Raw genomic sequence first — 25,989 nt, 5'->3', positions numbered from 1 at the left:
CTCATTCCTACACAGAACAAAAACCCCATCCTCCTCCAAGGGCCTCCCACTAAACCAGGCTCTCCATCCCTTCCTCTACACTGAAGACTCTGGTGGAAGACCAAGGATATCCCTGGTTTTCCACTGATACCTGCCTGGGTCACTCATGCCCTTGCCATATTTCCTGCTGTCTCCTCTCCCCACCCTACCCAAGGACTCCAACCTGGCTGTCCACAGCTTCCCTGACTCTCATGCAGGTTGTCTGTACAGTGCAAAGGGGCAGCATTGAATCAAAATCACAATGTCAAGACTGGACTCAAAGTTCAGAGCCAAAATGGCCAGGCAGGGGAAAGGTGGGAGGGGAACAAGGAAGCCAGTCTGGTACAAGGTGGGGACATGAGCATAGGAGTCCACAGGAGGCTGTGGACTGAGCATCTGAGTAACCTGGGCCTTCCCCTATTTGTTCTTCATCCTTCCAACCATAATGTATAGAATTTGTTCAAGAAACCAGTCAGAGGACCCTCTGAGAAGTGAATGCAGAAGGAGCAGGAAAGCATTCATGCAGATGTAAACAAATGTGATAAACATTGGGAAAAACACTCTACAGAAAGTAAGAGGTGCATTTCACAGGGCAGAGGTTTTTGTGGACTTTATGTGAGGTAGGTTCTCAATAGCTGGAGACTGAATAGTGGAGTTCCAAGTCTCATAAATGCACCAAGAGCTGAGGGGCAGTCACCTCAATACAGGGCACATAGGTTAGGTGTCCATGGTTGAAATGCCCATACCAGCAGCTAACATGCAAGTATATCAGGAAGGATAAACTCTGCCAGCTTAAGTGTGACCTCATGCCAAAATTGCAGGTGATCTTATAACAAGTGTCGGCTGAACATGCTCCCTGCTATGCAATAACATATCTAAGAAGTGAAAAATGAATTCTGTTCAGATGCAACTAGTACTCGTCTCCATGCTATGATTCCTCCTGTTAGGACTGGGGATCGTCCTACTAATATGTCCAGCAGAACACACACCTGGCCTGAGAAGAGGCATGGTTCCCCTTTGTCCCATGTCTCTGATGGCACGGTCTGTTCTATCCTGGCCCCTCCATTCTAGTTCTTGGGTCTTCAGGGAGCATGTATAGAGGATTTGCTCAAGGCCCTGCAAGAACCATTCCTGCCTCCCCCTTCATTTCCCATGCCTCTGATTCCCAGCTGACATATTTATGCACTGGAAGATTGAAGCTTGCCCCCCATTCCAACTTTTCAATTGCTTAAATGATTGCCTTTATGTCAAAAGCATTTGTATGTGCTTTGAAAAAATTGACTAAACAATCTGTGTTTGGCTAATACTATATAATAGGAACGCAATAATGAGCAATTTTTTTTCTGTTATTTTATTGTTAATAATATCTTCAGGGTGACAGCAGTTCTTATTGCCATGTTTGACATAAAGCAAGCACAGCCCCAAGCTTCAAACTGAATAAAACAGAAACATGACAAATGGAAGAGTTTGACCTCAAGGATCAAACATCCCTGTTTCTCCTATTCATCTTCCTGACTTGCTATATTCTCAGTTGATGGAGTTTGGAGTGGGGAACTATTCAATGAATGAAGAATTTGACAGAAGTAAAAACTTTTTAGAAGAATTTCAGAGGAATCAGAAAGCAACTGGCTGAGAAGAACGTGAGCAGGTATAGGAGCAAATGGATATGAGGTGGGGGGGGTGAGGAATGCAGGCAGACTCAGGACCTCATGGATATTTGGTGAGGTCTGAGGTACTCCAAGGGGCCCAGTGGCCCACATGGCCTGATGGTTTGTTTTTGCCATTCAATATGCATCACCCTTCTTCTGTTTCAGCCCCCACCTTCCTGGCTATCTTGCAGGGCTCCTCGACCTACAGGGAGTGCACATTTTAGCAGAGTGTGCCCTCACACACTGGGAGTCCTGTTTACACTTCTGACTGGGATGAGATGCTACCCCAGGGTAAGAACAAATTCTATAGGTGTCTGTATGGGTTGGAGGTGTGTTTTTGGGGCAATGGGTCAGTTTCCCTTGACCAGAGCAGAGGTGCTGGAAGCATCCTAAAGGCCCATCCTTCCTCCTAGGGGTGTGCCTCTCACTAGTCCCAGGAATCCTCCTGTGAGAAGGGGCCCTGAATGATGAAGCTGGTTTGGTTTTGTTGATTTTCTCTCAGGAGCGCCCCTGCACCCTCAGCCCCAACATTCAGCTGAGTGGGCAGTATTTTCAGCCACTTCCACCATCTTTTGCTGAGGCTGAAGGCTTAGACCCATGCCCCAGGCTCTGAACTTGTCTCCCACACCACCATCCATGGAGCACTGGGGACTGCTACGAGTAAGCAGTTGTCCTTAGAAAAAGAAAAGGGGAAATCTGAAGAGAAATTCAGGACTGTGACTTTTTGCACAAGTGACAAGGGACCAGGAGAATGAAGGACTTGAGCTAATGTGGGGATAAGGAAGGGTCCCACTGGGCTGGGAAGGAGTGACTATAGCTTACTGAGGTGGATCAGGAAGCTTTGTCCTCCAGTGGTGAGGCAGCAAAGGACAGACTCACCAGGCCTAGTTGAACCGGAGCTACTGGGCATGATGGCCAGGACAGGCCTGTTTCCCTGCCAGGCCCACACTGGGCAAAGGTGCCCCATTTCTTTGTACTCACCATTTCCTCTTCCTGCCTCTCAGTGACATAGGAGCCTCTGGTTTCTGTTTGTTTAGTCCCACTCTCAACCTCAGCCTGAACTCACTTATCCTGTCTCCATGTTGTTTTTTAAGGACTAACAGCCACAGGCTCAAACCTCAGCCCTGAGCCTGAGACTGAGGACCCAGAAAAGGTCAGCCATGCCCTGGCCTCTGTCAAGTGTACAACTCCTGCTTTTACCTTCATCTGGGGTCCAGCCCCCCATCCTGGTTGTAACCTTTCTGGTCCCCATGCACTGAGGCTGCTGTCCTCAATGACCAAAGCAAGAGGCCCATGCTGGTGCTGCCCTAATGTGAACTCGCTTGATGCAGGGGGCCACAACCCCACTGGGTCAGACTCCTTTACCCACTTTGATCCCCAGCCCTATGACATTCTGTGGGATGGGTCAGGTCATCCCTTGCACATGCCATTTTGGCCCCGGTACCACATTCCACCACTTTGTGCATCATGTGTTGAGATCCCCATGTCACCTGGGATTCCTTGAGCCTTGGCAGGTAGGGGTTGGTCTGAGATGTGGGGCAAGGGAGGTCTGGGATATGGCTTGGGTAAGGAAGCCTAGGGGATGGCACCAAGTGGAGGGTGTATCATTTTCTGAGACCTGGGTGCCAGGCCTGTGGCTGTCATCACCTCCCCTGCCTCCAGCCCAAGAAGAAAGCAGTGACATCCATTGTCAGTTTGGGAATTCAGAGTATGCAGAGATGCCTTTGGAGAAGTCATGGAAGTTCATCCTCAAGTTTAAAGTGAAGTGACTGAAATATGGTACTCCAGTCACGACTCCAAATACTATAATGAGAAGTCAGACCATGAGCAAGAAAGGCCCAAAGAAAAGGATAAGAAAAAAAAATTCCAGAGAAGGTGAAATATCAATATAAGGGTGAGAGGAGGAAGTGAAATGTGGAGAGCAGCAGCGAGGTATTTTGGTCCTGACAGGCCTGGAGAGGAGCTCAAGTATGTGCCTGCTCTTCCCCCTAGTAAATTGAGTGGTTTGTAACAAAAAGTAGACCAGGAATATAGACTGCTTCAGGTCTGGGCTTATTATTTTTCTTTACTAGGATAACACCTTAGGTGGGGACTTGTAAGAAAATCTGGAGTGACAAATGTCTCTGGAAGATTTTTGTCTCATAGCTTTATTTTTTCCTTAGAAACAAGGTGAATATGTTTAAATTCCTGGCTGTTGCCAGTCTGGGATGAGAATCTAGCAGCTCCATTGCTCTGATTACCTTGAATGCCTTACAGGGAAATAAGAAAAGGAGCCTGACTCAGAAAGAGACCACCTAGTTTGATACTGGAAAGAAGGCAAAAGGATAATCAGAGCCAGCTGGACTCAAGCAGGCTAGTGTCAGTATTTCACACAGAAGTTCCCAGAACATCCGATCTTGTCACTTTAACATGAGGTTTGACATAGAGCACTTTAGCTTTTAGGAAGAAGCAAGGGAATGAAGACAATAGGCATTTTATTTTCTCTTTTAGGGCCTTACCAAGTGTCTCCCTGCATTACAGGATCCTGTTATCACATTCTTTTTCTTTTTAACAAATCACAAGCTAAGAATATTCATGTATTTTTAAAGACTTGTTAAACAAAAAGAAAGAGTATGCTACAGAGGTTTACTATATATCGCCAACAAAGTCTACATCATTTTCTATCAGGCCTTTAGACAAAACAAAAAATTGCCCTCCCCATGTTTAGAAATTTGAATTTATCTGCCTTTACCATCCAAAATTCATCAGCTTTAGAAGAGTATTCCCAGTTTAATCAGACTCTTAAGAGATAGGTCTTGTGAACCAGACTGCAGGTGATTCCCTTTGTGAAAAAGCTTATTCTCACTTATGCTCAGGTCATTTCTGCCTTGTGTCAAGTCCACTTAAAGGCCCAAAAGATAGCTCTGAACTTACTGTGAGATCCATTGGCAATGAAGGAAACTGGATATACTTCCCCATAGAAAAGAGGCAGATGTGTTTAAATTCCTAACTGTTGCCAGTGTGGGATAAGTGAAGTTTCTGTCATGATCACTGGAAGAGATCACCATCTGCAAGGGATGATGTTTGGCTAGAACTCTCACCTAATAAACTTCTATCTTTTGGTCCCCTCACCCCCATTACATGTCACACACAATTCACAGCAATTACAACATAAGTGGGGACATTTGTACTTACCATGAAGGGTACCTCTTTCTGGTGACCCAAACTTCCTTTGTTTATGGTATACCTCACAGGTTGCAGAGAAGCTGAGGCAGTAGTGCACATATGCATGACATCAGAGATAGGTTGGCAGTTCTGGAATTGTTTATTCAGACCTCCAAAACACATATGAGTCATCCTGGATTCCCTAAATGAAAGCTTTGTAATGCTCTGTGTCTGGTTCTCAGTGTGTAGTGTTTTCCTGTCTTACTTTCAATTAGAGAGAGAAGGCCAATGACAGGTTTGTCTTTGATAAGTCTGAATTTGGGTCTGAGCATCTCAAATTAAAAGGTAGTGGGGAGGTGCTATTTTATGACAGTAACTTGAGACAGGAGTGTTGCTTTCTGTCATTGATTCCCTCCATTCTAAGAGTCATTGCCATGGTAAATAAGTAGGACTTGTATAGCCATTTTCAGGTATACTGTGGAATGGATAACACTGGGTATAATACAGCAATTTGATGAATATGTATGCAGAATTAATGCAATTGCTCATAATTGTTAGCTTAACCAACTTATCTGAGAAAATGATGATCATATCATGCTTTCTTGTGTGTACTCTGGTCACCCCAGGTGTGTGTAGTGTTCCTTTACTCTGTGCTTCCTCTCTCGTACTAGGGGTCTTTCTCATTATACAGAGCCTAACCTTCTAGGGATTCTTTGTTCCACAGTCCCCTTTGGGGTTTTCCAGAAAAGTGCAGGCTGTCTTTCACTCAAGACTGTCATTCTGCAGGGACTGTCTTGTGAGCACTGTCTTTGGGTCCAGAGATGTAGCTAACTGAAAACTTCACAAGTATCCTGTGTAGTTTGTATTTTTATCCCCATTTTATAGATAAGCACCTGAGGACTAAACAGAAGTTTAAGATCTTGCTCAAGAAAAAAAGTATTTGGTGCAACCAGGATCAAACTCTATGCACAAATTCATTGTTTTCTACTTCATACTGTGTCAGATTTAACTAAGTACAACTGCAATATATGTTGAAAGCAATGGGTAAATGATATGCCATATTGTTGTTTTATGGGATACCAGGGCATTTTCAGGTATTTTTGTGACTGATTCTATGTGTGGGTTTTCCTTCAGTTGAACTTGATGGGTGCAGAGGCTCAATCACACTTATGCTTTAATGCCAGGTCTTGCTTGAGCATAAAATATTATGAAACACCAAACTGATAAATCAGTGCTGTGAAACTGAAGGTCCCTAATGAAATGATACCTATGGGAAACAGATTTGGCCTAACAGATAGGGGATCCGACTACCACGTGGGAGGTGCAAGGTTCAAACCCAGGGCCTCCTGACCCATGTGATGAGTTGGCCCATGCACAGTGCTGATGCGCGCAAGGAGTGCCATGCCACACAGGGGTGTCTTCCATGTAGGGGAGCCCCATGTGCAAGGAGTGTGCCCCATAAGGAGAGCCACCCAGTGTGAAAAAAGTGCAGCCTGCCCAGGAATGGTGCTGAACACCCAGAGAGCTGACGCAGCAAGATGACATAACAAAACGCGACACAGATTCTGGGTGCTGCTGACAAGAATATAAGTGGTCACAAAAGAAAACACAGCAAATGGACAGAGAGCAGACAACTGGGGGGACAGGGCAGGGAAGGGGAGGGGAGGGAAATAAATAAAAAATAAATCTTTTTAAAAAATGATACCTAAATTATTTTACACTATTTTATTTTCATTTTTAATTGTCAGCTTAAAATGAGACCTAATTTACAACCATTCAGTAACTCCTTAAACAATTCCTCTGCCAGCTCCAGAAGTAAATGTCAAGAGTTTACAAAGACCTTGTATGTGTGGATATATGGGATTCTTTCTTTCTGGGGTATCCCACTCCCAATATGTAAAAAACATGCTTCATTTTTACTCAAGATTTTATCTTCCATTTTATCATTTGAGTTCCACATAACCCTCAGTCCAACAGGGCACTAGAACTATTTTGTCATCTTAGTACTATTTCTCTTGTGACATGGAGATTGTATGCAACTACATTGGAAATTTCGTTTTTGGAAAACTAAATATCTTCTACTTAATGTATGGTGTCTGAGAATTATTGCATTTAAAAAAGCCAAAGTTCTTAGTCATGAAAATTTATGAGATAGGACTCCTTCAGTTTAGTTATGATGTTGTCTTTAGATGTCTTAGCATGAGGCTATCATATTGGTGAAAGAACACTGTTGTTTGTTTGTTTTGTTTTGTTGCTAGAGTTGCAGTGATATTCTAGCCATAACAGTTAAAACATTTAATTGGTAATAAAGAATGCCATTTGCAATATCAACAAATACAGATGTACAAAAACTCATCCAAACAAACTTAAAAAATGCAAACAACTTTTATGAAAAAATATAAAACTTTACTGACAAACATGTTTTGAATATATTGGACATTTTCTTTATTGGACTACTATGTATCAGTTGACTATTGACACATAACAAGTCACCTTGAAAACTTTGTGGCTTAAATAATGAGGGCTCATGATTGAGTTGGTTGATATTTTAAGAGAACTCAGCTGTATGGTTGTAGTCTTGGCTGGGTGCCCTCTTGTGTCTGCAGTCAACTGTGTCTTAGCTGGGTGATTCTGTTCTGTGGTTCATTAGCTGTTGGCTGGGGGGCATAGCTGTCTTGCATGTGATTGACCAGGCTTGCTCTTATGAATTTCTCATTTACAGGAGAGTGACCCCACAGATCCAGGCTGCCTTGGTTTATTTAATGCCTTTAAGCTGCTTTGAAATATTTCACCCACCTTTATAGTTTTCCCAGTCCACTGTTTAGCTCAGTATGGTGTTGCTAACAGTAGAAATCATTTTGTATTCTAGAGTATAGAGAAAGGCATTATGCTTCTTCCTATGTTTCTGTTACTTTTAGGAAAATCTTGACTTTCCTATTTTATTTATTGTAGGTATGCCCTTGAAGGTATTCCCGACTCCAGAGATATCATGTAGCAGACTGATAGTGGGTAGGAGAGATGGAGCATGTGCTCAGGAGAACCAGGCATAGCAAGAGTCAGAGTGTCAGGCAGAACCTACAACCACAGCTTTTCGACAGGAGTGCATCCACCCCATCATGTGTCATGGCCTCTCTGATGTGGGGATTCTGTGGCACACTGACAGCAGTGACACTATGGGAAAGTGATAAAGATAAGGACACTAAATACATACATAATTCATTGTGGCTTTTAAAATTTTTTCTCTCTTCCCCTTGTTGTTTTTGTGCTTGCTGTCTGCTTTCTGTGTCCATTCACTGTGTGTTCATTCCATCTCTCCTCTGCATCTCTCCCTCATTGCATCATCTTACTGCACCAGCCCTCTGAAGCATAGGCCATCAGCTCTCTATGGCATGGGACAGCTTGCCTTCACCAAGAGACCTTGGGAATCAAACACAGGGTCTACCATATGGTAGATGGGAGCCCAATCACTTGACCCACATCTGCTTCCCTCATTGTGGCATTTTACAAGGACAAAAATAAAAACACCTATCATGGTCATTCTCCATCATGACACATAATTCACAGGTGACAAGTGTGTGCCAAGAAAGATGACTATAAAAGAAGACCAAGGTTTAATGTAATTTAGTCTTAATATAATTTACAGTTCAATGAGGTTCTCCTTATTTTAGGGAAAGTCTTTCTACTAGTATCAAAACATCTATCTTTTGGCAAATATTTCAAATTCTATTCTGTGGAAATATCAGAAAGGAGAGGATGAAAATAAGCCCCGTTTTTCAGCTCATACCTCAGTCTTAACGACAAGAAAACAATTGTTCATCCTCTTCCTTTTATGTCTGAGTTCCTCCCAAGTGAGTGACAATGGCTGGAGAAGGGAAGGGACTAGGTGAAATACTTTTCCTCCTATACATTGGGTCCATTAGACTCACAAAGAAATTACAGATCTTGACCAACTCTTAACTGGAAATGTTTTCATGCAAGTTCACACCAAGAATCATTTATACAAATGTTCTTGGAGTTTTAAACATTACTTATAAAATCCAAGAACCAGGCTCAACATTTCACACTCAACTTCAAACTTGTCTTTTTCATCTCATTTGACAGGAATCTAGGATTCTTTGCTGTTTTCTGAGTGGTATTTTGAACTTGAATTCTTTTCTTTCTTTTTTCTATTTCAGGAAGATTTTAAACTGCTCTATGATAATGGTATGATACAAGTTAGACAAGAAGATAATTCATACAGGTTTTAAAATGATGAAGAAAATATGAAACCTCATATCAGACTAAACAAGAGGTAATTCAATGTATTTCATGCCTAAACAGAAAACATCCTTCATAGTGAATGATGTGTTCCCTTCCTTCTGTCCTTGTTGTCACAGTGTTGGTCCCTCTGCTTTAGAGGAGTTGTCCCAGCTACCCTCTTCATCTGCTTGGCTGCCAGGTATATCTCTCTCTGCAACTGCTCATGATAAAGCTGTATCCTCTTCTTTGGGGTTGGTTAAGAGGTATGGATCTTTAATCTTGACCTGAATGTCAGTGATTTGAAATGCAGTCACTTGCCTCCCTTGCATCAGGGTAGTCACCCCCATGCCTCTCAGCTATTTGAACTGAGAATCTTACTTTGTGGGAAGCCTGAGTCCTGTCTGCTGAAGGCTCAGAGCATCCATCTGGCTTTTCCTTGGTGACTGCAGTGGAGATGATCCCCACCACAATTCTGGAGCCCTCCCTGCCTTTTCCCAGCCCTTGCTGAAAGCATGTTCCCTTCACCTATAATAGAATTCTTGTCACTTTTTTCCACAGCCAACTTTATTGATATTTTAACAAGCAAGACCCACATATCCTTGTTTCCCTAAAATTGACTGAAATATTTTAAGTAAGACATGAAAAACAGAGAATGTTGTCCTGGTTTACTTTTTTGAGGTATTTGGACTGGGGGGAATGAAACTGGACCGTATATGTGAGAAGCCAGCTCTCAACCACTGCACCACATTGACTCCCCTGAGTGTTTTTGTGGGTTTGTTTTTTTTTTTTTTTTTTTTTTTTCATTTATTTGCTTGTAGTTTGCTTTTGTCTTTTAGGATGCACCAGGGTTTAAACCCAGGACCTCCCAAATAGGAAGCAGACACACAACTGCTTGAGAGACACCCACTCCCCTTGGCTTACATTTGCTTTTTATTTTAATAAAAGCATCTTTTTCATATGGTTATAATTAAGAAGTATACTTTGAGGAATAAAGGAGTTGAAGCAATCCTCTCTACCCTCCTGCTAATGCTCTCTGAATCATCCAGACAGAGGGTTGATGCAGAAGGCAGGAGGAGGTAGAGAGGTATGCTTGTGTGTGGGAGATGAGACCTCTGCTGGATTAGCTGTGTTCCCAGGCTTGCAGCTGCAAGTGTGAGCCAAAAGGGAGAGCCTGCAGGCTGATGAACAGATCATGGAGAAGTATAAACTGGGGTAATGGAGGTGGTTGAGGTCCAGAGCCTGTGAGGGTCTGGAACAAATTCACAGGTTCTTTCCAGGAGACAACAAGGGGGGTCACACACGCCATGACGGAGGTGCCTTTTATCCTAAAGTGAAGTGCACTGCTTGTCAAATGAAATGTTATTCTTGGCTTGTGGGAAGTTTATTTTGGATTATAAAAATTAAAATAGTTGTATTCCCACAAATAAAATCTTTCCAGAACGTGAAATCTATGGTTCTCAGTATAATCACAGAGGTGTGCAGAACTGCTTTTTTAAAATCAAACTTTAGAAAGTTTTCAGGTATAGGAGAGAGAACATTTTCCATGAGCATTTGAGAGTAAGTTGAGGACCAATGCCACACCAGCTTCAAATACCTTACTATATACCTTACTATATATTTTCTTTTCTTTTTTTTTAGATTTTTAAAAATTTATTTCTCTCCCCTTCATACCGCACCCCCTACCCCATTTGTCTGTTCTCTGTGTCCATTTGCTGTATGTTCTTCTTTTTGTCCGCTTCTATTGTTGTCAGCAGGACAGGAATCTGTGTTTCTTTTTGTTGTGTCAACTCTCCGTGTGTACGGCACCATTCCTGGCAGGCTGCACTTTCTTTCATGCTGGGGCACACTCCTTGAGCGTGGGGCTCCCCTATGTGGAGGGGCACCCCTGCAGGGAACGGCACTCCTCGCACGCTTCAGCACTGCGCGTAGGCCAGCTCCACACAGGGTCGAGGCCCAGGGTTTGAACTGCGGACCTCCCATGTGGTAGACAGATGTCCTATCCACTGGGCCAAGTCCGCTTCCTTTATTATATATTTTCTACATACTAGGACATTTGCTGGCATAACCCCAGAACAGCCATTCACATCAAGAAATTAACAGTGATGCATTGCCACCATCCATGGAGCACCTCATGCTCCATGAGGGATCACCTTTTGCCTTAGGATATGCTTCCTCACAGGGGAGCCCAATTCAAAAGCACCATTGCCTTTGGTTTCCTTGAGGCAGAGTCAGTTCCTCTGGCTCACTTGACCCTGTTGAAGGTAAGTCACATGCTAGGTATTATGGGGCCCGCCTGCCACTCTTTCCTGGGGTATCACAGTGAGTCTCTCTGGCTGGACCTTTGAGTGAGGTGCTGTGTCCTCCTAACTGTGTCCAGCATATGGTCAGGATCACTGTTTTGATTGATTCTGTGGAAGGCAAGGCTATCCTTTGTCAGTGATCCAGTTTGGCTGCCCAGTAGGCTTCTCCGCTAGGAGGTCCCTCCACTGGCCTAATGAAAAGTGACCCTATCCCATGCCTCAGGAGACCCCTCTCTATTGGCAACTTTATGTCCATCAGCATAGACTCCTGGGGTGCAATTTAGGTCCAGGAGTAGTAGATCATTATTTAGTTGCTGCCCCTGACTTGGCCAGTAGAGCCTGACCAGGTAGCATCTCTCTCACAGGGAGAGGCCCTGACATATTATGCATCTCCTTTATGCCACAAGAAGATGATCTAGAGGAGTGTTGTCCAACTGAAATAAAATGTGAGTCACAGAAGCCATTGTAAATATTATCGAAGCCATGTTCAAAAAGTAAGAAGAAAAAGGTGAAATTTATTCTTACTTATATATTTGACCTGATATACCAAAGTAAATTTTATTCTTCCTGATATATTTGAACCACAGTGCCCAAAATACTATCATTGCAGCAGGAAGGCAGCAGAGCAAGTTTATTAATGGGAACTTTACATTCTTTTATTCATACTATGTATTCCAAATGTGCATTAAATGATATATAAAGAATGTTGAAATGAAAAAATTTTATATGTATTGTGCAAACTGAAATATTTTTTTAAGATGAAATTCACATTTTAAAATTTATTTTTCTCCTTAGTATTCCAGCATGACACGATGAAAGTTCAATTCTTCAATAATAATAGCAATTTTAAACATTTATAACTATATTTTAAAAACTAAAAGCTGACAGAATGACAGAGAAAACTATATAGGTGTTGTTTATAACAAAAATTCCCAATAATTGATAGATCAAGGAAACACATTGATAAATACCTAGAAAATTAAAACACACCAAAAATCTTTTCCACAGACAAATAGCATTTTGTGTCCTGTAAAAAAAGACTATACACTTTTTGGTGTGTATTCACAGAATATTTACCAAAAAAAAACCCTAAACTCTCATATACTGGCCCATAAAGAAATCCAGAACAAATTTTAAAATAGATATTATGTGGGTCATGTTCTCTAGTCTAAACACAATTAATTTATAAGTCATTAGCAAAAAGAACAAAAATCTCTGCATACTTTAGGATTTAAATAACACCCTGGTAAATAACTCATGGGTTATAAATTAACGACATAGACTTAGAACTGAATGATAACAATTCTCTTACAAAATAAGATCTGCTTGATGCAGGAAAGTGCTGTACAGTGGGATATTTACACCATTATAAATTTATACTTACCTGCTTCACTGTCCTACCCTTACTGTCACCCTGAAAAGGTCAAGCCCCAGGGCACTTCTCTTTTGTCCTCTCTGTGGAGGTCACGGGGTCACACCACATGCCTCATCTTTATACCATAAGCTACACATATGAACACACACTATCTTTATCTACATCTGTTTCCCCCACACAGTTATGCTTCCATTTCATTTGTAAATGTAGAAAAGTGAAAAAGATCACACAAAAATAGCCATAGACCAAAGAGCTACATTCTGTAATGGTTGGCAGTTTGACCTGTGTCCTTGTGATGTAACTACATATCCAAAACTTCATAATTTGTGCATTCCAAAGCCAGGGAAAATTTCAGTACACTGTGAAGTATATGACCTGTGGCTTCATCCATAATGTCCACTTCTGATCCCTGTTTCCCTCTCACATATACACATTCCGACAATGACAATTCATGTTCCTCTCATTTATTTTTCCTCTCTTCCCCATAAAACATTTTTGAGTTTGAGCACCATCCTTGGGTTCCACATAAAGGCTTAACATGAGTTAAGCAATTCTGAACATTGCTCTGAGCTTGTACTTGGAGGGCCATAAGACTGCATCTGCCAACAGACCCCTGTTTTTACATAACAGTAATTTTTTCCTCACCTGAAATCCTGAGTAGCTCTGAGGGTGCAGGGTTGATAGACTTCAGAATTGGACTCCAAAGACAAGGTGACAACTCTTTGGACTTCTCTCTGCAAGGAATATAGAAAATACACATAGCATTTAAGAAGGACTTTTGCTCCAGGGAAACAGCTCAAAAATAGGCTGTGAAGGCTGCAAAGCATCCTACAAACATGATTATTTAGGTTTCCCTTTAAACCGCCGAACCTCAGAAGCCATCAGTTCCTAGGAGTTTGTTTGAGCCCTAGTGAGTATATTGGACCCATAAAATATGTAGGCAAAGCTTCAAGTGACTTCTTGTGTCATGGTTTGCAGCAAAAAGATGTCACCCCTATCCTTACCTACCCTTGGCACCACTGGACCATCCTGTCAGTGGGCTACTTTACAAGTAGGTGGAGTGATCTGCATTGGACCTCATGACCTCTTCAAGGGAGGAAGAGGGAGAAGAGTATGCAGTGTGGTCCCAGCTGGAGTCTGCAAACATGCTGGAGACAGGAAGCAGGGGCAAGGGAACAAAGCAGGAGAGGAACCATCTGGAAAGAGGAAGTTAGGAAGCCAGTGAGGAGAAGTTTTAAGATGTAGGGAAGGACATATGGTGCTAGGGCCCTCCAGGTTGGGAGATCTGGGCTGAGAAAGGCCCTGGATGTGGAAAAAAGATTTTTGAGACTTCCTAAAAATGACAGTTGGGATAAAGGTCATGGTGGCGTCATAGACACATGTTTATATACTTGGTGAACTGGGAAATGGAAGGCATGAGGCAAAGGACAGTCAGCTGGGATGTGGCAGTTGTAAAACTGCTGTAGGCTGGTATAGCTTTGTTTGCTCTAAAAATCTAAAGAAGAGATCAGGCCCACTGTATTAACTAACATGAACCTGCAAATGCAGAAGTTGGAAGCTTAGAAAGGACTCCATCTGCCACTGCTGCTTTGAAAATGGAGGGAGATGTGGATAGCATATAGAAATAAACAAATTATGCCAACTTCCTGACTAAGCTTAAATGTGGACTCTCCTTAGAACCTTCAGGGAAGAATGCAGCCCTTGGGACTCTTCAATTTCTGCCTAGTGAGATCCTGAGCAGAGGAGATCCTGAGCCAATCTAGATTTCTGACCCACAGAAACTGCTGCATGATAAATGGGTATTGTTTAACACCATTACATTTGTGGTAACTTGCTGTTTGGCAACCAAATACTAATACAAGCTAATTGATGGACTTTTGCTGAATGAAGTTTTAAAAAATATACTGAAAGTATCTTCATACATGTGATCTTGCTCTCAACAAATCTATACTCTATTAGAAAAATTGTGGGTTTAAAATACCATCATCCATAAAATACAACATTCCCACACATCAATCTATAATTAACACTTTATATTAATATACTTGTTACAATTGATGATGGCACATTTCTATAATTATACTATTAGTGATGGTTTAACATAGGATTCACTGTGTGTGTAGTTCAGTTTCATGGATTTTAAAAATATTTTATTCTTTTGCCACCTATACAAGTAAAAATTTTCCTTTTTAGCCATATTCAGATATATATATTCTAATTATTTCAAATGAAGTATGATCATACACTATTTGTACTTTCTGCCTGACATATTTGATTCAACATGATGTCTTCAAGGTTCATTCATGCTGTCTCATATCAGAACTTTTTTCATTTTTATGGCCCTATTCATATTTTCATCCTAACTGGTCAGGTTCTGTACATCCATTCAATTTAATACTCCATAACAAATAAAGAGGCCAACAGATACACTGTCACTCTGACAGTGACCACTAGAAGGAGCTACTCTATAAAGTCCAACAAAGTTTTCTGCTAAGATGTGCCCATGTTAGCAGCATCACACCCCAAAGGCTTCCACTGAGTGGATTTTTTGCATTGGCATTGTGTCAAGTGAGCTAAACATACTCCCCAGGTAAACAAAAGAATAGAAAATCTATCAACAGACCTTTAACAAATAAAGAGATTCACTCCATAATTAAAACAAATTCACAACAAATAAAAGTCTGCAATAAGTTGGGTTCACTGGTGAATTGTACTAAATATTCAGAGAAAAATTAACAGAAATCCTGGCAGCCCAGTGGTGGAGGATGAGGGACTCGGTGAGTGTGATGTGATCCCGGGAGGGGGTCTTGCCCAGGGTGGGGGAACAGGTCCAAGGTTGGCTCAGGCACCCCCCCCCCACATAGGCTTACAAGTGTGCACATTCCCAGTTTCAGGCTCCCTCCCACCCAATTGGCTGAGCTGAGGAGGATGGGGAGGGGAGGAGGAGTTGGTGCAAGCCTGGAGGTGAAAGGTGGTGTGAGCTGATCAGACCATGGATGGATGAGGTGCACTGTGGCTCTGACTGTGGCTCTGGCAGCTGTCACCTAAGGAAGGAAGATGATGAGGGTGGTGCGACACCGGTGGGCATTATTTAAAATCCAATTGTGCTCTGCTTGGGAACTGTTAAGGGGAAGGACGGGTTCAGCAGCTGGGGCTTACTCAGCTTGTTCTGCCCTTTAGCCTTTCACCAAGCTGGTTATAAAGGAAGTTAATAACCAGGTAAATGTATGAATTGTATGTTTCTGTGTAAAATTAAACAGATATTAAATCATGCATGGCAGCTATTCTGGTTCTACTAATTTAAAAATAGAGAATTTTTCATTCTTCAGGGTAATTGGTCTAAGGAATTTTTGCAGTGAAAAACCAGGTGTTACCTTCACATGGAAATCCCATTGCATTTGTTTTTTTATCTTTAAAGATTTACTTATTTATTTATTTCTCTCGCCTTCCCCTGCACCCCCTGCCCTAGTTGTCTGTTGTCTGTGTCTATTTGCTGCGTGTTTTTCTTTTTCCACTTCTGTTATTGTCAGCGGCACGGGAATCTGTGTTTCTTTTTGTTGCGTCATCTTGTTGTGTTAGCTCTCTGAGTGTGCGGCACCATTCCTAGGCAGGCTGCACTTTCTTTCCCACTGGGCGGTTCTCCTTACAGGGCACACTCCTTGTACATGGGGCTTCCTACGCGAGGACACCCCTGCGTGGCATGGCACTCTTTCCGCGCATCAGCACTGCGTGTGGGCCAGCTCCACACAAGTCAAGGAGGCCCTGGGTTTGAACTGCGGACCTTCCATGTGGTAGACGGACAGTCTAACCACTGGGCCAAGTCTGCTTTCCCCCATTGCATTTGAAAAATCAAAATGTCTTTTGACTTTTCAATGAAATTGAAGACATATAAACTATTTTCTTAGGTTTAAAGGTTTAATATTTTTTTTGTAGTTTTAATCTCCTGTAGACTGAATCTCTTCTTTTGTTTCATCTGTGACATTACGTCCATTAAGGGTTGCCCTCCCCCGGTTATCCATTCTATCCTTTATTCATTGTCTGGTTTGAATAAATGGTGGACCATGATTTTCCTGTCATTTAGAGGATTAAACTCTCCTGGCAACATTGATGGGTGCAGGCCCTAAACAGGTGCATTTAGAATAAGGCCAAGAAGAGTAATCTGTGTGTGTGAGGTCACCCACTAAAATCATTTTCCTACTTTAAGGTAAATGAGTTTGAGGACAGACTGATGTACAGAGGCTAATAGAGATTAAAGGATAGCAGAAAAACTACAATACCTTTAAAGTGAACACTGATAAAAACAAAATATATATGTGTTATGAACTCTTGCATGACCTGAATAATGGAGAAAAAATGACAGATTACCTAAATTAATCACAACAGAGTAATGCATTATATACCTAAATTCTGCACAGAAATGAACTGAAATGGATCATTAAACTGAATATAAAATGAAAACATGTGGGAAGCTGCCTCTGGCACAGGTGTTGTATTGGCCATCTTGTTGCTAAGCACTATTTTTAGATCTAACCCAGTTAAGTTTCTGTTTCCCCACCCTCCCTGAAGCAATTAAGTTTCTATTCTTACCCCACTCCCCCAGGCTCCAATTGGGCACTCCCTAAAGAACACAATAGTCTTTCCACAACGTTGCCAAATAACCATCTGCACGTGTGGCACGAAAATAAATCTAGTTAACCAATTATTTACTGACACATGTGTTGTCAGTATGTACCTCCTCATTCATCCCTGGCTATAAGAACCCCTGATTGACCCTCAATAAACGAGACTTGATCAGAATCCTGTCTTGTCTCCATTCTTTGTGTCTCTTGTCCCTTTTTCATTCCCACTCCCTCCTTCAGGTCTCGGGTTGACAGATCCGCGGGTCGGGTCAAAAACATATAAACACTCTGCAGGAAAATATATGAGAAAATCTAGGTGACACTGGATTGGGAATGAGATTTTTGGGGGCTATGTTAATTTAATTTTTAAAAGTAGAATAGTTGTAGGTTTACAGAATATGTAACAAGTTTCCCTTTTAATCCCTCTATTATTAACACTGCAATAGTGTAGTACTTCAACACAATTGATTAAAGAGAATTATTATTGAAGTATTAATAATATTGCATAGTTTACATTAATGTAATTTTTTTCCCAACACACCATCCTGTTATTAGCACCTTGCATTATTGTGTATATGTATATGTCACATTTTGTTTATCCATTATCTGATTGATGGACACTTAGGTTGCTACCATCTTCTGGCAATTGTGAAATCATCAGTGTTCAGATATCTGAGTCTCTGCTTTCAATACTGCTGGGTATATGCCTATCAGAAGGATTGCCAGATTATTTGGTAATTCTGCACTTAACAACTGATGGGGACCAGACAAAAGAGATTCACGTTTTTAAATATTTATTTTACTTTTATTTAACCTCCTCCCCCAGATAATTCTTTTGTCTATCTGCTCGTTGTTTGCTCACCATCTCCAGGAGGCATGAGCGACTGTACCTGTGACCTCCCACATGAGAGGGGAGTGCCTAACAGTCTGAGCCACATCCACTCCCTTTGGGCTGTGGCATCTAATGGTTTGTGGCATCTGCCTGTTGTGGTAGAAGCAGAGTCCACCTCACTGTGAAGTAAGGTGGCATCTAAGATCATTGCAGCAGAGGATAGCATCTAAGCTCATTGTGGCAGGAGGTGGCATCTGCTCATCTTCTTTAGGGGGCACAGGGACCCAAACCTGGGACCTCCCATGTGGTAGATGGGGGACCAAGGGGTTGAGCCACATCTACTTCCCAGTGCATTTGATTTTTTTCCCTCCTGGCATCCTCCATTGTCCTCAGTGAAAATGGGTGCTGGCTGTGAGCAATTCCAGCAAACATTCTATTATTAATATTTGGAAAACCCTTGGTTAAAGGGTAAAAGTTGTAGGCCATTTGTAAATGACATGTCTAAATAATAGTATCAGTGTACTTTATCCATTAAAGTCTTAGTTATGTAGATCATTTTAGATTTGTTCTTAATATTAATCCATATTCCTGTGGATATGGACTCATTTTAAAGAGGATCTCTGGAAGATGTTATTTTTAATTAAGGTGTGGCCAACTAAATGAGACTGGGCCTAAATCAACATTGCTAAACTTTTGTGAAGATAAGCTTAATAATTAGGAAAATGAAAAAAGAAAAAGACAGGACACAGACACTGAGGAAAAGACAGAAGTAGTTGCCTTGCCAATTTGCATACAGGGAAACACTTACTGCAGTGATGGAAGGCAAAACACCAAAAACAAAGCTTTTGCATTTTTAAATTTTTTGATACCCTAATTTATTTTTACCTTAATTTTTCTAAATTAATATGTATTCTATATCTAACCTTTAAACTCATCACTATATTCCATTTTACTATTAATGGAAGCTGGCAATATATTGGGCTTCATTTTTGGAGACGTTTTGGATCACAGAGAGGTTCAACAATGGCAGCAGAGGAATACTGGTGTGGGATGTTATTGACAGGGGACACATGGCTGGCAGGGAGTTCTTCAGGGCATATATCCAGGATACATAAAAATGTTTGGATATTTTCATAGTGGTTACAGTTAAACACAACAACTGAGGGAGTGCTGAGTTCCCAGCCAGGGGAGCTCTATCACAGTCCCTAAAGGAACAGTAAAAATCCCCCAAGTGCAACAGCAAAGACCAAAAAAGAAGGAAGGTCCAACAATGAGCCCTTAATGCTTGTGAGCCTGTGCACCTGAAATAAGAGCAAGGCCTAGGGCTGCAGGTTGCCTAAGAGTTACCTCCTGAGAGCCTCCATGTTGCTCAAATGTGGCCAGTCTCGAAGCCAAAGTCAACATGTAAATGTGTTACCTTCCCCCCAGCGTGGGACATGACTCCCAGGGATGAGCCTCCCTGGCACCGAGGGATTACTACCAAGTACCACCTGATGATGTAACTAGAAATGACCTTGAATAAAAGGGTCAACTCGGACTAGCAGAATATCTCAGTCTACATATAATACCAGGAGTTAAAAATGTTTTTTGACCTTAATAAAAGGGAGAAATGGAAAGGACAAATGAGTTTATATGGCTATAGTCTCCAAAAAGAGCTAGGAAGTTATCAGAGGGGTTGCCCTTATGCAGAGCTGAGCAGAGTTCCAGAGACAGATAAAGTAGATACAACTCCAGGTATTGGTTCTTCTGAGGGCTACAGAGACCCACAGGTTCTATGGTCATGGCAGATGGAGTTCAGTGCCATGTCAGTTGGCCCTACTTTGGAGTTTATGTTTCTGTGTGATGGAGCTGGACTCAGATGTGATCTTTGTCCATAAGTCTCTCCTGTTACTTTTACCAGAACTGTAGCTGGTGCTGGAGTTTAATGTATAGCCAGGGGACCTGAATCTCTGGACTGAACATGTGATAGCCAGGCCCTGAGCCTCAAGAGACTTGCAGTTCCTACACTTTGGTTTATTGTACTTACCCCATTCAGTTAACATGGAGGTGAAGAAGGCCGACCACCATACCAGGGAGCCAAGAGTGCCTAAAATTGAAAGCAGGAGAATTGCATCCAGCATCCATGTGAAATCTAAGCCCCCTCTTGATATAGATGTAGAGTGGGCACAACCATTCTAAGGTCCACAGAATGGAGGATAGAGTATGGGTTAGAGTGGACTGACTGATACTCTATTCTTGAACTATTGTGATTAGTAATTGAAGAAACTGCGGCATTGGTGTGGAGAAAGTGGCCATGGTGACTGCTGGGGGCAGGGAGTGGGAGGAAGAGATGTGATGTGGGGGTGTTTTTGGGACTTGGAGTTGTCCTGGGTGGTTTTGCAGGGACAGTTACCAGCCCACTGGGTGGACTGTGGGAGAATGTGGGCTATGATGTGGTGGACCACTGACCATGAGGTGCAGCAGTGCTCAGAGATGTATTCACCAAATGAAATGAATGTCTCATGATGATGGAGGAGGTTGTTGTTATGGGGAAAGGAGTGGGGTGAGGGGGATGGGGGGTATATGGGGACCTCATATTTTTTTAATGTAACATTAGAAAAAAGAGAGAGAGAAAGAAACAAGAAGCTGGAGTCAGAGAAAGTACAAGGAGGAGGCAGAAGCTGAAAGCCAGTGGGAACTCAAAAGAGAAAGATGAAAATATCACCATGTGATGGGAAAACAAAGAACCTCAAGGCTTCTCCCAAATGAACATCTGAGTATTTACAACCCCAGAAAAAATCATGTCTACTAGCCACCCCAAAAATGAGTCAATAAATTCCCCTTGTGTAAGCCAACCCATTTTGTGGTACTGTCAACGCAATAACATTTAGTCAATAGTCCCAGTGAGGCATCTTGATCAATATACCCATGTGCTTATTAAGACCACCAGGACTAGGACCCAGGTCCCACAATTGCTAATTCACTGTTGATTCCATACCTTATAAAAAGGCCTCAGCCAGGAAGCGGACTTGGCCCAGTTGATTAGGGCGTCTGTCTACCACATGGGAGGTCCGCGGTTCAAACCCCGGGCCTCCTTGACCCATGTGCAGAGCTGGCCCATGCACAGTGCTGATGCGCGCAAGGAGTGCCGTGCCATGCAGGGGTGTCCCCAGCGTAAGGGAGCCCCACGTGCAAGGAGTGCACCCCATAAGGAGAGCCATCCAGTGCAACAAAAGTGCAGCTTGCCTAAGAATGGAGCCACCCACACAGAGAGCTGACACAACAAGATGACGCAACCAAAAGAAACACAGATTCCTGTGCTACTGACAAAAACAGAGGCGGACAAAGAAGACGCAGCAAACAGGCACAGAGAACAGACAACCGGGATTGGGGGGGAAGGGGAGAGAAATAAATAAATAAATAAATCTTAAAAAAAAAAAAAAAGGAGTTAACTCTGAATTTATTGCAAGTTGTTTCTTCCTTAATTTTATATCCAGCTAGGGATTTGACAGAATGCCAGGAGCTAACAAAAACATCTCAATGCAAAAAAAAACCTCCTTTTACAGCCTTTGGAAATTGACTTTGCTTTGGCTGCTGTTCTCCTTCAGAGTTTTACATTCCCATCAAGATCACTGAGAGAAAAATGTGAAGAACAAAGTCAAATAAATGGTGGCAGAGTAAAGAACAAAGTCAAATAAATGGTGGCAGAGTAAAGAGCTCCAAGAATCAGCTTACCCTACAGGAGACTTAATCCTGCAGAGCTATTGAAAGCATCTCTTTGGGGACCCCACTAAACAAGAGTATCCTGCAACAACAAGTATGGAAGGAGAAGACTGCACATCTGCAGAGATTTGTTAGTAAAGCCCTCTACACTGCAGAGGCCAGTACCCATGGCACAAGCCAGCTCAGGAGCTATTTCATGGCTGGAGTTGGAAACTCCATTTCCCAAAAAGGAGGAAGACACCGTGTGGCACTGACTTCACCTACTGATGAGTAAATTTGGCAGGCTAAAGTATAATCCTGAGAACAGCTAAACTTTGAACATGTTCAAATCAGAAAAGTAGCCACCACTTTGACTTTCCCTTGGAATGAGGGAAAGCAGGGCTGATTGCAAATCACAATGCTAGTAGGAACTGGCTTTTTCCACCCAGACCAGATTGCAGGTCAAGCCTAAAACACAGGCCCACCTCCTGCAGGGAGAAAGAGAGGGGACCTGTACTACCTCTCTTGGGAACTGCAAGCCACACTGCTGAGATTGGTGCCCAACCTACACTAGTGGCACAGGCTGCCTCAAGAGCTATTCCATGACTTGAGTTAGAAGCTCCATTTCCTATAAACTGGAAAGGAAGACATGGTCATCCACCAACTTCAGCTACTGATAGGTTGTCTGAGCTGCCTAAGTATAATCTGAGGAACATCTAGTGTTTAAAACTGTCCAAGTTGGAAAGACGCCAGAAGCTGCCATTTTGACTCTGCCCCTGGCATGAAGGGAAGTTGGTTGACTGAAAATTACAGTGAAGTTAGGGACTGACTTCTTTCCACCAAGATAGAATGGAATCTCTAGTCTAGGCTCCAGTCCCACCACTGGCAGCAAGAAGCTGGCAGGACCAGTACCAGGCTCTACAGGCAACTCCTGGTGCTTTCAGCCAGTAAAGAATGAATAGTCAAAACACCTAAGGCTCTATTACCACACCTCAATAAGATAGGAGAGAAGCTGGGTTTCCTCAGCCTCTCTTTGCAAATGCAGACATTGTCAATCCACATGAAATGGGTTTGTTGAGTGCCTCCAAGTCGATCTGCATCTCTACCCCCCCCAGATGGTGGTGAGATGGTATTCCTTCAGTCTCCTAGGACAACTGCAGGTGCTTTTGACTGAAACAGCCTGACTGGTGGGTAATTGTGTATCTACCACCAAGCCCAATAGGAAAGAAGGGGGCTGGTGTTTCCACACACTTTCCAGGCAATGGCAGGCATTTCATCCTACACAGACTGGACTGTTGGATGCCTAAGGATCTACCTCCACACCCAATAGGACACGAGAGGTCTGGAGTCTCCATAGCCTCTCTGGGAAATGGTAGGTACATTTTGCCTGTAGGGACTGAACTGTTGGGTGCCCGTAGATCCAACCACATGCCCTACTAGGTTAGATGAGGGCTGGTATTTCCTCAGGCTCTCCAGGCAATGATACATACTCCTGGCCTAAAGGGATTAAACTGTTGGGCACTCCTAGATACACACCCATTACCCAATAGGATAGGAGGGAAGAGTTTCCTTCAGCCTCTCTAGACAACAGTGGGTACTTTTGGCTTACAGGAACTGAAGTGTTGCACTTTAGTGGTTTAATTTCCACCACCTAAATGGCAGAATGGAGAGTAGTCCCTCAGCCTCTCAGGGCAACTGCAGGCATATTTGTCCAACATGGATTAGACTGTTGACAACTCCAGAGGGTCCATCCCCACCCCTAGCATGGAGGGAGACTGGTATACATAAGTTTACCTGGGCAACTGTGGTAATTTTGGACCCACACAGCATAGATTGCTGCCCACAACTCCAGCTCCATCCCTGCCTCATGTATGGAAGGATGGGGTGTGAAGCTTCATCACTTTCTCCAGGCAACTACAGTCTTGTCCTGCACACCTTAGATTATTATACACAGCTGCAGCTCTGTCCCTACCTCGGGCAAAGAAGAAAGGTGGAAGAAGCTTCAACAATTCCAGGGGCAAGGTGGACAACTTCAGCCTCCATACTTTACAGCACTAAATACATCCTCAGCTCCTCCTATACAATCAGAAAGGCAGAAAAGGCAAGAAAGTCATAAACTAAAGGGAGAAACTGCAATAAGAATAAATACTTCAGTAACTCAGATGTGAAGATACCAACAAAAAAATTACAATCCATACCAATAAACAGATAGATATGGCCCAGTCTAAAGAAAAGGTAAACCTGTATATGACATAAAGGATTTGAGACTAGTAATTATAGATGTTCAAATAAATCTCCTTAATAAATTCAATGAGATGTCTAAAAAGATTAAGGATGCTAAGAAGACAATGGGTAAGCAAAAGAAAGAATCTGAAGGCATCACTAGAAAAATAGTGGACTGTATGGGAATGAATGTTGCAATAAATGAAATTTAAATTATGCTGCAATAATATAATAGTAGATTTGAGGAGGCAGAAGAAATGACCCATGAGCTTGAAGAAACAGCCTCCAAAAGTAAACATACAAAAGAACAAAGAAAAGAATGGAAAAATTTGAACAGGATATCAGGAAACTAAATAATAGCAAGAGACATGCAAATATTTGTGTCATGGGTGTCCCAAAAGAAGAGACGGGAAAAGTCGCAGAAGGAAGGTTTGAAGAAATAACGGTTAAAAATGTCCCAACCCTACTGAAGGACCTAGATATCCATGTCCAAGAAGCACATCATACACACATATGAATAAATCCAAATACACCAACCCTGAGACATACTAATCAGAATGTCAAACACCAAAGACAGAGAGAATCCAGACATCAGCAAGAGAAAAGCAATGAATAACATATAAGGGATGTCTGATAATATTAAGTCCAATTTCTCATCAGAAACCAGAGGCAAGAGGGCAGTGTTATGAAACTGTCAGCCAAAAATGTTGTATCCAACAAGATTATTTTTCAAAACTGAGGGCAAATTTAGAATATTCACAGGTAAACAGAAAATGAGAGCATTTATAACAAAACAAAAAAGACCAGCTTTTCAGGAAATACTAAAGGGAGTATTACAGATGGAAAAGGCAGGAGAAAGGGGCTTGGAAGAGAGACTAAACATGATGATTGCATCAGTAACAGTAACTAAAAGTGTCAAGAGTAGTGAAAATAAAATGAGAGATACAACCCAAAGGTCAAAATGGGTGAAATAAGTACTGGCTTTACAGTAATAACACTGAATGTTAATGGACTAAACTTCCCAATTAAAAGATACAAAGTCATGGAATGGATAAGAAAATATGAGCCGTCAATATGCTGTCTGCAAGGGACTCATCTTAGATTGAAAGTGAAGGTTGGTTCGGGACGTGGAGTTGTCCTGGATAGTGCTTCACGGACAATTACGGGACACTGTAGATCCCCCCAGGGCCCACTGGATGGAACGTGAGAGAGTCTGGGCTATGATGTGGACCATTGACTATGGGGTGCAGTGATGCTCAGAGATGAACTTACCAGGTGCAATGGATGTATCACGATGATGGGAGAGAGTGTTGCTGTGGGGGGAGTGGGGGGCGGGGGCGGTGGGGTTGAATGGGACCTCATATATTTTTTTAATGTAATTAAAAAATAATAATAATAATAATAATAAATAAATATTTAAAAAAAAAAAAAAAAGAAAGTGAAGGTTGGAAAAAGATATTCCATGCATGGAGTAACCAGAAAAAAGCTGGGGTAGTTATACTGACATTGGATGAAATAGGCTTTAAAAGAAAAACTATTAGAGACAAGGAAGGACATTACCTATTAATAAAGGGGATGATTCACCAAGAAGAAATAACAATCATAAATGTATACACAACTAACCAGGATGCCCCAAGATACATGAGGCAAACACTGACAAAACAGAAGTGAGAAATAGACATCTTTACAATAATAGTTGGAGACCTCAATACACAATTCTCACCAATGGATAGAACATCTGAGAAGAAGATCAATAAGTAGAGAGCTTGTATAATATGATAAGTGGACTAAAATTAATAGACATATACAAAACAATGTAACCCAAAACAGCAGGATATACATTATATTCAAGTACTCATGGATGTTTATCCAGGACAGACCATATGTTAGGTCACAAAGCAGATCTCAT

At 42.1% G+C, this 25,989-nt stretch overlaps 1 protein-coding gene across 3 annotated transcripts in view; it reads right to left on the bottom strand.

The window, feature by feature from the left end:
• LOC101446133 (zinc finger protein 596) overlaps positions 1-25,989 on the bottom strand; it is a 131,786-nt gene that overhangs the window by 81,096 nt on the left and 24,701 nt on the right. Inside the window, exons 2-3 of one of the 3 annotated variants that reach the window (XM_058281951.2) lie at positions 20,203-20,262; positions 13,371-13,459 (exon numbers count right to left, since the gene is read on the bottom strand). The gene's annotated coding sequence lies outside the window, so the exon portion shown is untranslated. Of the gene's footprint in view, positions 1-13,370; positions 13,460-20,202; positions 20,263-23,829; positions 23,934-25,989 lie in introns of those variants that run through there. The other 2 variants (XM_058281952.1, XM_004449373.5) reach the window with 2 other exon arrangements.

This window comes from Dasypus novemcinctus, chromosome 19 (assembly GCF_030445035.2).
Source record: "Dasypus novemcinctus isolate mDasNov1 chromosome 19, mDasNov1.1.hap2, whole genome shotgun sequence".
NCBI lineage: Eukaryota > Metazoa > Chordata > Mammalia > Cingulata > Dasypodidae > Dasypus > Dasypus novemcinctus.
The sequence above is the reverse complement of the archived record's forward strand: the minus strand, read 5'-3'. Positions and strand labels throughout refer to the sequence as shown.